The following is a 12,468-nucleotide window of genomic DNA, read 5'->3' as shown; positions in this document are numbered from 1 at the left end:
TAACCATTTTGGGCACCACCCATCGAGCATTTGGAGGCTGAAAACGCAATGTGCGGAGCCCCAAAACACAAACCATTGTCGGTGGCAATCTCTGCAGCCAGGAAGAAGACGAGCCAAGGCTGAAGGGAAGGAGCATGCGCGTGGGTGGGGCTACGTTCGGAGTATAACACGCACCCAAATTTTCAGCCACTTTTAGGAGGGAAAAAAGTGTCTTATAATCAAAAAAATATGGTATATGATGATTTATTTTGCCTGAAACACATGCAAAACACACAACCAGAAGGAAAAGAATCAGCAAATGCAGGGATTTGTATTTAAGGATCCCACATATTCACAGGATCAGCAAATGTGGAAATGATTTCAGTAGTAAAGATGCTAAATCATCTGCACAGAAAGAAATCAATCTCAATAAGATCTTGAACTATGGAGAATTGTTGAAATGAAGATTTTCTCAGTGTTACATATAAATACTAGTATTTATATTTTAGTTTACTTAAACGTTCTGTTATCACTCATTTCTTAGCTGTTTTGGCACTTTAGATACTGACTCGTATCTCAACACTGAAAACATCTGTGTGTAAAACCTAGATCTGGGAGCTTTCTGTATCACAACCTAAGTCACTTGGGCACCCTAGCCTTATTTTGTTTTACTTTGCAAAACAAAAACAGAGCCCAGCCACAGGATGCACATATTTGCTCCATCCTTGCAATCAGATAAATTCTTGAAAACACGTAAATAAATATTGGAGATTCTGTGGAACATAAAAGAAAGATAAGATTCAACCACTTAGTCCAAGGGATTTCTTTGTTCCCAGTTCAATGCAACATGGGAGCCCAGCCACTGTGGTGTATAGACGTGATAGCGAACCTGTGGCATGCAGAGCCATATCTGCTGGCACACGAGCCATCAGCTCCAGCGCACATGCGTGTGCTGGCCAGTTCATTTTCAGCCTTCCAAAGGGCCAGGGGAGACTTTTTCTGCCCTCCCCAGGCTCCAAGAAAGCCTCTGGAGCCTGGGGAGGGTATAAAACAGGTCCAATGGGCCAACTGGAAGTGTCAAACTGCTGGTTGTCCCGTTGGACCCGTTTTTCACCCTGCCCAAGTTCCAGAGGCTTTCCTGAAGCCTGGGGAGAGTGAAAACAGCCACCCCCCCCCGGAGGAAATACCAAGGTCAGCTTAGAGGCGAGCAGTATGGGGTGTAAAGGTTTCTGCCCACCAGCGAGCCCGTAGCCCCTGAGGCACCCCCAAGTATTGCTTAATGTCCACAATTGGGAGAGCTGGCATTGCATATACTGAACAAAAAAGTAATATGGGTGTCTTAATGACCAAGATTCAGGCCCCAACTGTGAATGTAAGTCGAGAACTATCTGCATCATGGAAGGTTGGGACTGTTTCAAAACTCTAATTCAAAGCTGAGTTTTATTTTCCTATTTTGTACATAGGTGGGGACAAGGGACAACCTCAATTAACTGACAACCACAGCCTTAATCAGGCAGCAGAGGAAAAGATTTAAAAGCAAAGCCATCACAGTCAGTGGTGGGTTGCTGCTGGTTCATATTGGTACGGCCATATCAGTAGTGGCCTGGACAGCTAAGAGGGTACCGGTACGGTTGCACATTTGGCCCACCCGCAGATGTATTTATGCCAAAAGGCACACTGTGCATCCACGCACAGTGTGCGGTGCCTGCATGAGCCCCAACAAGCTTTTGTTGTTGCGGGGGCGGTGGATTGTGCATGCATGCGCAGCTCATGTTAGGCGTGTGCATGAACGGACTGCAATCTGCATACCAGTAGCGACGGTAAGAGCAACCCACCAACCCACTACTGTTCACAGTGCCAAATGAAGTAGGCATCACTCAGTTCAAATTACAATTTCAGGTTATTAAGCCAAGACATGTATAAGCCTTAAGTGTACAAATACAGCCCTGTTCTTCTTTCTTTACTGCTCAGTGTTTTGCTGGAAGTCTTCAGAGTTATGGGAAATCAGACACCAGGTTTAAAATAAGTTTCAACCTTAAATCCATTTCAGACTATGGTTTGGTATGACAGTTTGTTCTGAAGCTGGAATTTATTGTTTCTCAGTTCAAATACAAGAGGACTATGAATTAATAAAAAACCTCCAGAACCAATCAACATGAACCTAAGTGCATCTGCCAGTCTTCTTGTCCCAGAAGAAAGTTTTGACATCCAACAGGAAATTGGCATATTTCAAAACGTACCATCAATCTTTGCTATCGACTTTACAGGGTCTGCAGACATTGCTGGAAAATAAAAATGGTGCATGGCTGCAACCTAATGCTTCATAAAGAAAACTACTTGTACAGAAAAACAGACAAGGTGAGCTCAATTTGTGGGCATCTTTATCTTAGGATGATAATGGAGCAATGATGAGAAAAACTGAAAAAGCAGTATGGTTAATATATGGATAGTCCTCAACGTATCACCAATTACTTATCATTCAAAGTTACACAGACCTCCCCAGAGCTACAAAGCACCCTTTTTTGAAGTTACAATGGTTACCCACAGCCTATGGTCACCCACACATTTTGGATGCTTGGCAATTGACTCACCTTTATGGACATTTGCAGTGTCTCACGATCATATGACTGTGATTTGGGACACTTTTTGCCTCCAATGCTTACTTCCAATTGTCATCTAAAAAATTGATCATTGAAGAAAATTGATTCACTTAATGACCACAGCATTTGCTTAATGATCATGGCGTTCAATTAAGTGCAGCAAAAATGTTTAAAAAACCAGGTCTGGGGGGGTCACAGGATGCCATGACTTAAGACCATAATTGTGCACTCAATTATGGTTGTAAATTGATGACTACCTGTAAGTTAGTGAGACCCACTGATAAAAGCTCTACCATCAATTCAGTTTAAAATTTCACCATATATTGGATCATAACTTCCATGATCATAACAAGCTCCACAACAAATCCTCATTAATGACAATAATTGGGATTGGAATTTCCATCACTAAGCAATGTGGTTGTAAACTATGATACCCATGACTACATTGCTGAGTGATGGCAATTTCAGCCAGGACATAAATTGTTTCAACTTCTTCCCTCAAAATGACATTATAGAGCGTTTCACATCAGAACAACTAAGCACAAGGACAGTTTTTCCCCCACATGCCATCACTCTGCTAAACAACTATTTCCCAAAACACTGTCAAACTAAGACTGTATTACTATTATTCTTCTCATCCTTCCTATTACTATCTCCTTTTCTACTTATGACTATAACTTTGTTGCTTGTATCTTTACGATTTATATTTTTTTATTAGTTTCCTAGTATGAATTTGAATGCTTATTTAGTATCTTATGACTATCACTAAGTGTTGTATCTTATGATTCATGATTAATGTATTTATGATTATGATCATGATTTATCACTTATATCTTTTATGTACACCGAGAGTTTATGCACCGAAGACAAATTCCTTGTGTGTCCAATTACACTTGGCCAATTAAGAATTTTGTTCTATTCTAAAAAGTGGCTGCTGAATGCTGTGAAGGGTCAGGACAGCCAGGGTTGGGGACTAGTAGGTATTCAAGACACCCTGTGCTCCACTACCCCAAATTCACCATCTTTTCTGTCCTGCTGACAAAGTGTGTCCAACTGGCCATTCGTAAGGCAGCCGCTGGCCATGTGAAACCTTCTCCCTAAGGCCTTGGGTGACTTTGAGAAGCCAGGAAGAAAGCCTTGCGAAGGGCCAGGCCAGACATGCCTCATCAATAGTGGGAGGAAGAAGATGGCAAAGATCAGCTATGGGCGATTGTGGTGATGGAGTGTGCAGGACCACAGGGTGGCAGAGTGCAGAACGGCCAAAAAGATGAGGATACATAAGCAGTGGGGGAAAGTTGCAGCCCCTCCTATGATTGCAAATGAGGCCATGATGCCAAGTGCCCAAATTTTGATCACAAGACCACCAGGGCACTAAACGGCCATAATTTCAAGAACTGGTCATTGGTGCCATTCATTCAATGCCGTCATAACATTGAACAGTCACTGAATGAATGGTCTTTAAGCGAGAGCTAACCGTACAATAATGAAGCTGAATCCAGCCTAGGAAAAAGCTGTTGACTCCTAACAAACTATACTGAAAATTTCAACAAGAAAGCTTCTTTGTTTTGGAAGCAATAGTTAATAAAGTAACATTAATATGGACTATTCTATTGTAGTAAAAAAAAAAGCTGCTATCTACTGAGTTCAAAAGCAGCACTTCAGAGAAAGCCATTATCTTTTCCTGGTATTTATTAATTAAGAAAAACACTCAGAACAAAACAAAAACTTAGCACCTTAGCAACGAACTTCTCACTGTAGTTATTTTTCCTTTAAGGAAATGCCTTATCTGTTGCTTGTTAGCAAAACTGAATGTAAATCTATGCAAATTCACCAAGGAAGTGAAACAAAAGTCTATTATCAAGAGAGAAAATCCCCACTTCCAAGCACAGCATTGTAGCTGAAGCTGAAGTATCTTTCATATCCTCAGTTTTAGCATTTTCCCACTCAATGTTTTCTAAAGCTGCCTTGCACTGACTCACACAGTACTTCTGAATGGATGACTGCGGTATCAGGCAGTACAGGTAGTTCTCAGTTTGTGACCACAGTGGAGCTCAGAATTTTGGATGCAAGTTGCAGTTGTGAGTTGCTTTTACAACCTTTTTTTTACAATAGTCATAAAGTGAATCATGCAGTTGTTACGAAAATCAAATTTGTTATTAAACAAATTCATTCTTTCAAATGGGCAACTGTTCTTAGAAAGCAAGTAAAAAATATCACAAATTATAGTGATGTGATTGCAGGAGAATGTTGAGAAAGTTGTAAATGGAAGCTCGTTGCCATTTGCCTAAGGTGCAATCACGTGACCAGTAGCTTTTGTAGAAGTCTGTCATAAATTTAAATAGTAGTCAAGGACTACCTGTAGTTCATATTTGGGAATATAGCCAATATATTGTTTCTTTTTCTTTTTTTCCTTCAACCGAGTCCACTCTGCAATTAGTTAAATCAGTTGACCTGGAGGCATCAAAAAACTAGGGGAGAAATCCACAAAACCATGGGCTATGGGATGCTTCAATGTAGTGTCTTCAAATTGTACCACTAAATGCCCTGACACTGTTTTTCCAACAATTCTGAGATGCAAAATAATGCAAAAATACAGTTGCTCACCTTGTCCCCAAATAAACACCCACGCACCATCTAAGCTTCACATCTCCAATCAGAAAGGACTAGCCTATTATCAAATACAAGTACAATGCAAGAAACTTTGAAGAGGTGAATCATGTTAAGAGGACAATCTTGTAAATAAGCCTAAACTTGTTGGAAACCTGGTAAATCTGGTAAATAGCTAATAAAGGTAAAGGCAAAGGTTTTCCTTGTCCAGTCGTGTCCGACTCTAAGAGGCAGTGCTCATCTCCCGACTCATAGGCAGTGTTCATGTTCCTTTTTCCCTTAGCCAAAGGAGCTAGAGTTGTTTGAAGACATTTCCATGGCCATGTGGCCAGCATGACAGTATGACAAAGGCACATGGAATCCTGTTATCTTCCCACCAAAGTGGTACCTGTTTATCTACTTGAATTTTCATGCTTTCGAAGTGCTAGATGGGCAGAAGCTGGGGCAAGTAATGGGAGTCCACCCTGTTGCATGGTGCTCAAACCCAGCTTTCCAACTCACAAGCCCAGTATCTTTAATCACTGAGCCATGGCATCCCCTATAAGTAGCTAGTAAAACAATACAAATTGCTACCAAGTAAGGTAAGGAAGGAATGACACCAATATCTCTGTTCTTCAATGTGGTGCTTTTCTATGGAAGTGAAATAGAGAAATGATGAAACAAGCTGATTGCCCTCCACCAAGGCTAAATTCCAATTCACCGATGGCTAGACGTGATTTACTGTAAAGCGACATCAAAAGGGGACTGGATTCACATGATAAGCCAGAAGCAATTTGGGGTCTACATGCGACTTTTTAGCAGTCCCAGCTCTCATCTCTAAAGGAACTATGATGATCCTCAAACAGCGGAGCTCAATGAATAATAATAATGATTGGTCCATGAAGTTCCAGCCATCACAGTGCGTCCCGCAGTCACAATACAGGTACTTGGCAACCAACCTGGATTTCCATCCAATGCAATATCCTATGGTCACATGACAGCAATTTGCAACCTTCTCTGCTGGCTTCCCTACAAGCAAAGTCAATGGGCTGGCAGAATGAAGCTAGCAGAAAGTCATAAGTCTCAATCATATAAGCTCTTCACTTAACGATTCATGATGATTCATTTCATAATGGTAACGGGGAACTGCCAGAAGTCCTGTCACTAAGTGCCATAGTTACACGACATCATGATTTGCAACTGCATCACGTAGTGATGGAAATTCCAGTCTCAATTACCACTGTGAACGAGGACTACCTGTTCAATGCCAGAAATTTAGTGGGACTTTTTTGTTGTTTTTCTACAGCTAAGATTAATGTGCTACATGACCAAGGTCAATAATTTCTTGAATCAATCAGAGATATTTGCCCAAGCTTCTCACAATATAATAGCTAAGAAATGACTTCATTTATTGATTTTTCAACATTGAAAACTCCCTGAATGTTAAGCCTCACTTTTTATTTCTACGTTTAAGTGTCAGTATCAGAATTCACTCGACAATGCAAAGCCAAGGAAAAGGTAACACCACTTTTAGGAATGTGAGATAGCAACCTTATATGCAGGTTTGCAAAGATGCTATGGAACTCAGTGGCATTTAGGTATGAACACATGTGCAATGGATTGCACCACTTCATCTTCCCCATTCTACAAAGTTTAACTCTACAGAGAGAAAACAAATCCAGAATACCTTTGGTCTAAATTAAATAACACGCAGGGGTCAAAATAGTTCACATTCAAGAAGGAACAGAGCCAGAGCAACAATGTTATAGAAGCAACATAACTTAGTGATCAACAATGATTTATTCTGAATAGGCTATAATGGAGCATGTTTGTTAATATGCAACTATGCAAAACTTAGGTTTGCCCCAGAAAACACACAACGTATTTCCAAAATGGCCTAAATTACTAGAGGTTTTCATCCCAGTCATCATATATCAAAAATAAAGAAAACAATTTTCCTTGATAAGTGATTATACAAATTATAAAAATTAAACCAATTAAAAAATGGGATGCAAATACCTTCATTTGGAAAATAATTCGTAGAACTGTTGTGGACACGGGTCATTCAAGGTGACAATATTTTGTTTTCTTAGCTACTGGCCACGTGATAAAAGTAAATCAAAGTACAAAGATGTGAAAGTTTATACAGTACCAGAAATATGCCACTTTGTAGATTAATAAAAGTACAATAAACATTCACTAGCATTTTTGACTTAATGAAGTTACATTATATATTTATTTATACATTCATCATAATATTTAAGCCACTTATATCCAATATAATTCTGATGAGAAAATACCTATTGTCAGAATCCCTTAAGATCAAGGGTGTCAAACACAAGGCCCACAGGCTGGATCCAGCCAGTGATATGGTCAGATCCAGCCCATGGAGCCACCCTGGAAAATGTAAGGGGCTGGCCCACGTCACTTCAGCCCAGTCTACGCAAGTTGTTTATTCAATGCAAAGAGGAAACATTAAGCCAGTGTGGCTTCGGACTGGTCTACCCAATGCAAAGAGGAAACATACCAGCGTCAAGCTGGCCAGACCACCCAGTCGGCCACAACCACCCAGTCAGCCACACCAGTAAGTGGTGTCAAAGATGGCCATGCCCACCCAGTTGACCACACCCACTGCCGGCCACACACACCCAGGTCAACTACAGCCCTGATGCAGCCCTCAATGAAATTGAGTTTGATACCCCTGCTTTAGATCAAGGTAATTGTATTGTAAACTGGGGGTGTAAATGGCTTAGTTGGTAGAATCAATAAATCCATCCATCCATCCATCCTATGCAAGATGCATTCGGTTGTATGCTGGAGACAAATCTATTTTTTATTTTTTTAAGCCTCCTTGCAACATCTAGACAGTGCTGTGAAAAATTATTCATGCCTACTTGGATTTTCTGAATTTTTAAATGCGACTGCCACTTTAAGTTAGCAGAGCTCCAATGTGGGTCCTATTGATATAGAAATGGAATTTGGGTAAACAAACACTTTCAGAGGTTGGTGCCAACTGCATTTGTTTCGTAAACAAAGTAATTCAATGTGTGATATGCCAATGCAAAAAAGTAATCACTTCCTTAATAAATGGCTGTACAGACTGATCTTTATTTGCAATAAGTACAGTACAACCAAATATTTCTTGTAATTGGTAATCGGTCTCTCAGTGTTCTACAGGTATTTTGATCCATTCCTCCATAGAAAAGTACTTCAATTCAGTTTCTAGCATTAACTTTTTTAAGTTCTGCAACTTCTTGATGATGTTTAAGCTTTTTTTTTCTTTCTCAACTATTTTCCTAGACTTGCTAGATCTGCAATAACTATCTTATTGCAGAATCCACTTACGTTTTACTTTCATCTGATAGACAAACAGTCTGATAGTCTCTTGTAGAGAATTTTTCAATACTGTAAAAGGCAAAGTGTATGCTTTCTTCAACAATGCCACTAATAGCAGACAACCCCATTACATTTCATATAGTCTAGATGAGAAAATTAAGTTTACATTGATTTTACGATTACAACATCCACATAAGATTCTAAGCAAACAATATTTTTTCCCCCAAAAAATTACAGGTAGTCCTTCATTTATGACCATAATTGAGCTCAAAATTTCTGTCGCTAAATGAGACAGTTAAGTGATTTTTGCCCCATTTTGCAATCTTTCTTGCCACAGTTGTTAAGTGACTCACTGCAGTTGTTTATTTGTAACACGGCTGTTAAGTGAAACTGACTTCTCCATTTACTTTGCTTGTCAGAAGTGATTGCATGACCTCAGAGCATGGCAACCATCATAAATATGGGTCAATTGCTAAGAGTCTGAATTTTAATCACATGACATTTGGAAAACTGCAAAGGCCGCAAGTATGAAAGAGAGTCTCAAGACACTTTTTTCTGGGACATCGTAACTTTGAACAGTACCTAAATCAGTGTTTCTCAACCTTGGCAACTTGAAGATGTCTAGACTTCAACTCCCAGAATTCCCCAGCCAGCGAATGCTGGCTGGGGAATTCTGGGAGTTGAAGTCCAGACATCTTCAAGTTGCCAAGGTTGAGAAACACTGACCTAAATGAATGGTTGTAAGTCAAAGACTACCTGTACGTAGGCATTTAATGGATAGTTGAGATTAACAGGCACATCTCCGTTCCGTTAGCCCAGCAAATCAAACCCTCACTGTAACTCAGAACTGGCTAATTCACAAAGCTGAGTCAGAAATACCACAGGATGATATGGCTAGGCAGAACACTTAGGGGAAAGGCATGACCCAAGAGCTACAATGCAAAGCAGATAGCTGGGATTTCCCTGTTTTCGCCTAGATTTAAAGTGAACAGAACTGGGGGTGCTTTATTTTTCAAAAATTGCAGTTTCAGGTACTACACGTTGTATCTCAAAATGATAAGAATGCACACCTTTCATTTTCAATCAAAATCGAGTTCCTATAACATGTTCCTCATTCTGAAAGACCAAAAAAAGTTTTCTACAAAATACCTCACAAGAGATTGCAAAGGTAATATGAATTTTTAAAATATGCATGAAAGCGAAATATAATTAAATTACAAATATAAATAAAAGATTACAGGATTGTGGTGCAGACCATATTTCAGTCTGCCAGTCATGCTCTGTGCCAGGAAACACCATCAATTCAGGGTGAAGGACATCTCCTCCCTGAGCCGAGAAGGAGATGCAGCAAAGTTCTTAATGTAATGTTTGATGGATGCTAGAGATTGGAAGGGATGAAACTGTATGGCTGTTATCCAGAAATCTCTCTAGTTCCAGGTTAGTCCCACTTTTGGTCTTTAGAAAGAGCAAGTGTGTGATTGGAGGTTCTCTTAGACTTCAGGTTTCTGAATAACAGCAGGTAGAGACTGATGCCAGAACCATTCCTCAACTTTGACTGGTATCTCAGGTGCAACTTTTGTTAAAGAGATACCCTGGAGGTATAATCACTCACGTTCTTATCACTTTACCATTGGACTCTTGCAGTGTGATCTTCATGAAGCTCCCTTTGAAGACTGCTTGGAAGTTACAGAAGGTTCAAATTGCAGCAACCTATTTGCAGCTGGGCAACAGGCATTTTAGCAGAATAACAGTTACACTGTGGGGCTTCACTAGTTGCCAATAGGTTTCTAAGTACAGGTAAAAGTGTTATCTGACCTATAAAGGCCTTCATGACTTAAAGGTCCTTGTCATCTTTGGATTGTTCCAAGTACAATTTGTTTCTCTTTATTCAATTTGATAGGGTGTGTTTCTGATTCTTACTTTCCCATCTGGTTGGTGGTGGTGCTGGACAATGGATGTTGGATGAATACTTTGGCATTTTGGATTCCCCACTGGACTCCCCCTCCCCCCCAAATCATAAGAGCCCTTTTCTATTGTCTTTCAGGGAAAAGATGAACACAGTCCTCTTGAATCAGGTTCTGGGATTACATCTTGGGCTTGTTGCCTGCTATTCCTTTTATCCAGTGCTCTTAATTCATAATTGTATGTGAAAGCGTATCATTTTATATATTTTCACTCTTTTAAGTCTGTGCCTGAGGTGGTACATGAATTCTGTGTAATAAAGAATAACTTTTGTATTCATCCTGCCATTTTTGAAGAGAAATTTCTATTCTAGAACCATAAACCTTTACTAAGGTGACAAAAACTTGCTTTAGTCTTCTTTAGATTCACATGAAATCTACTCTTAAAGTACAATACGATTTCATTATAACCTTTTCCCCCTTTAACCCCCCCCCCCAAGCTAATGTTTAGAAAAGTATCCTCAGAAAAAAGGAGAGGGAAAATCTGAATTATGGATGAGTGGGGCAACCAATAGGTCACATGGAACTGTCCACAAAATGCCTTTTTTAGCACTTTTCTTTGGTAAAATCAAGAATAAATCATAACTAGCTCTCAATCCCCATCCCACAGTTCCAAATTCTACCACAAAAATTCAGTGACTGTACTTGATTTTTTGCTTTTCCTTTTGGGGAGGAATGAGAAGAGTGGAAATGGAAGCGATTTGCCTCCCAAAGGCAAATGCTCCCATTTACTGTGCATAGTTAAAACAGCACAAAACCTACAAAAACAGCCAGCCTTGGTTGTATGGCAGCCTTTTCCCACTCAAATTCTGCCCACCTTCTACATAATAAAACTAAAACTTTGTTTTACAAGTGAAAAGGGATCTATTAAGCATGTGTTAAAGGGGAAAAAATACAAAGTAGCTCCCTAAAGCAGGGTTTCCCAAAGTTGGCAGCTTGAAGATGTGTGGACTTCATCTCCCAGAATTTCCCAGTCAGCATAGTTGACTAGTTGTCAATGTTGGTAAACCCTGCCCTAAAGCTAAGCTTGACTTCTATATCTACACAGACCAGTCCAGCTAATTTTCTTGGCAACAATATAAAAATTATTTTTCACTGCCTTCTTTCAATATATATATTTTTTCAACTTCCCCATTTAGTCTACAGTCATGGGATCCTCTTGTAGTCTGCTAGTCAAGAATTAAACATTTTTTATCCTGAGAGTTTCATCCAACATCAGCACAATCATTAGGTACTGCTATCGTGGATGGTTACCTATTAAACCAATCACTGATTTATATAACCTATTTCTCTTTATAAAACAATCAGATTTTCACAACAAAATTGGGGGAAATTTGTTCATATAATTCATATATAGTTCATATAATTTTTTGAAATGGAGAAATCTGGGGCTCTCAAAATTACTTGACTCAATCCGATTTCCTTTTTGTTTAGGATGAGCAAAATTTGAAGAATCATAGATTATGTTAAAACAGCAGTAATCTATCTGTGTCCTTCCAAACATATTACAATTCCTAGCATGCCTAAGGTAGCATGGCTAACAATGAAGATTGATGGAAGCTGTAGTTCAATAAGAATGCTATAATGTGGTTTATTGTATACAGGTTTTGCAGTCCACTTGAATCCAGGCACTACAATTTGCAAATCATGTTTATGGCTTACTGTACTGAAAATAAAAGCCAAATCAAGCCTCTACATACAATATGTGATATCAATAAGTAGTAGTACCATTGTTAATTCTCTGCAAGTTATTTTACTTGATCTTTCAACTAAATAGATATGTGCTGGGTGGTGGAAGTTTAAAAATGGTGCTGTTTAAACCTGCCCCTGCCACAATGGTTGATCCCCTTTTCCTGAATGTTATCACAACAAATGTAAGGTACAGCTTGTGAACTGTGGTCTTATTAAGCTTCTCATGTAAACATGGACATAGGCAGGAGAAGAGTTTCAATGCCCTCCACATAAACAAGAGGTAAGAAATCCCTGCTCACAAGACACTCCTGTAA

The 12,468-nt window shown here is 39.4% G+C and overlaps 1 protein-coding gene across 2 annotated transcripts in view; it reads right to left on the bottom strand.

Annotated features, from left to right (window-relative positions):
• Nucleotides 1-12,468, bottom strand: part of AKT1 (AKT serine/threonine kinase 1) — a 100,114-nt gene that overhangs the window by 80,265 nt on the left and 7,381 nt on the right. The window lies entirely within an intron of this gene.

Source organism: Thamnophis sirtalis, unplaced genomic scaffold, assembly GCF_051295495.1.
Source record: "Thamnophis sirtalis isolate CommonGarterSnake01/CBP01778 unplaced genomic scaffold, rThaSir2_p1.2 scaffold_1, whole genome shotgun sequence".
Lineage (NCBI taxonomy): Eukaryota > Metazoa > Chordata > Lepidosauria > Squamata > Natricidae > Thamnophis > Thamnophis sirtalis.
This window is presented reverse-complemented; position numbering and strand designations above follow the sequence as displayed.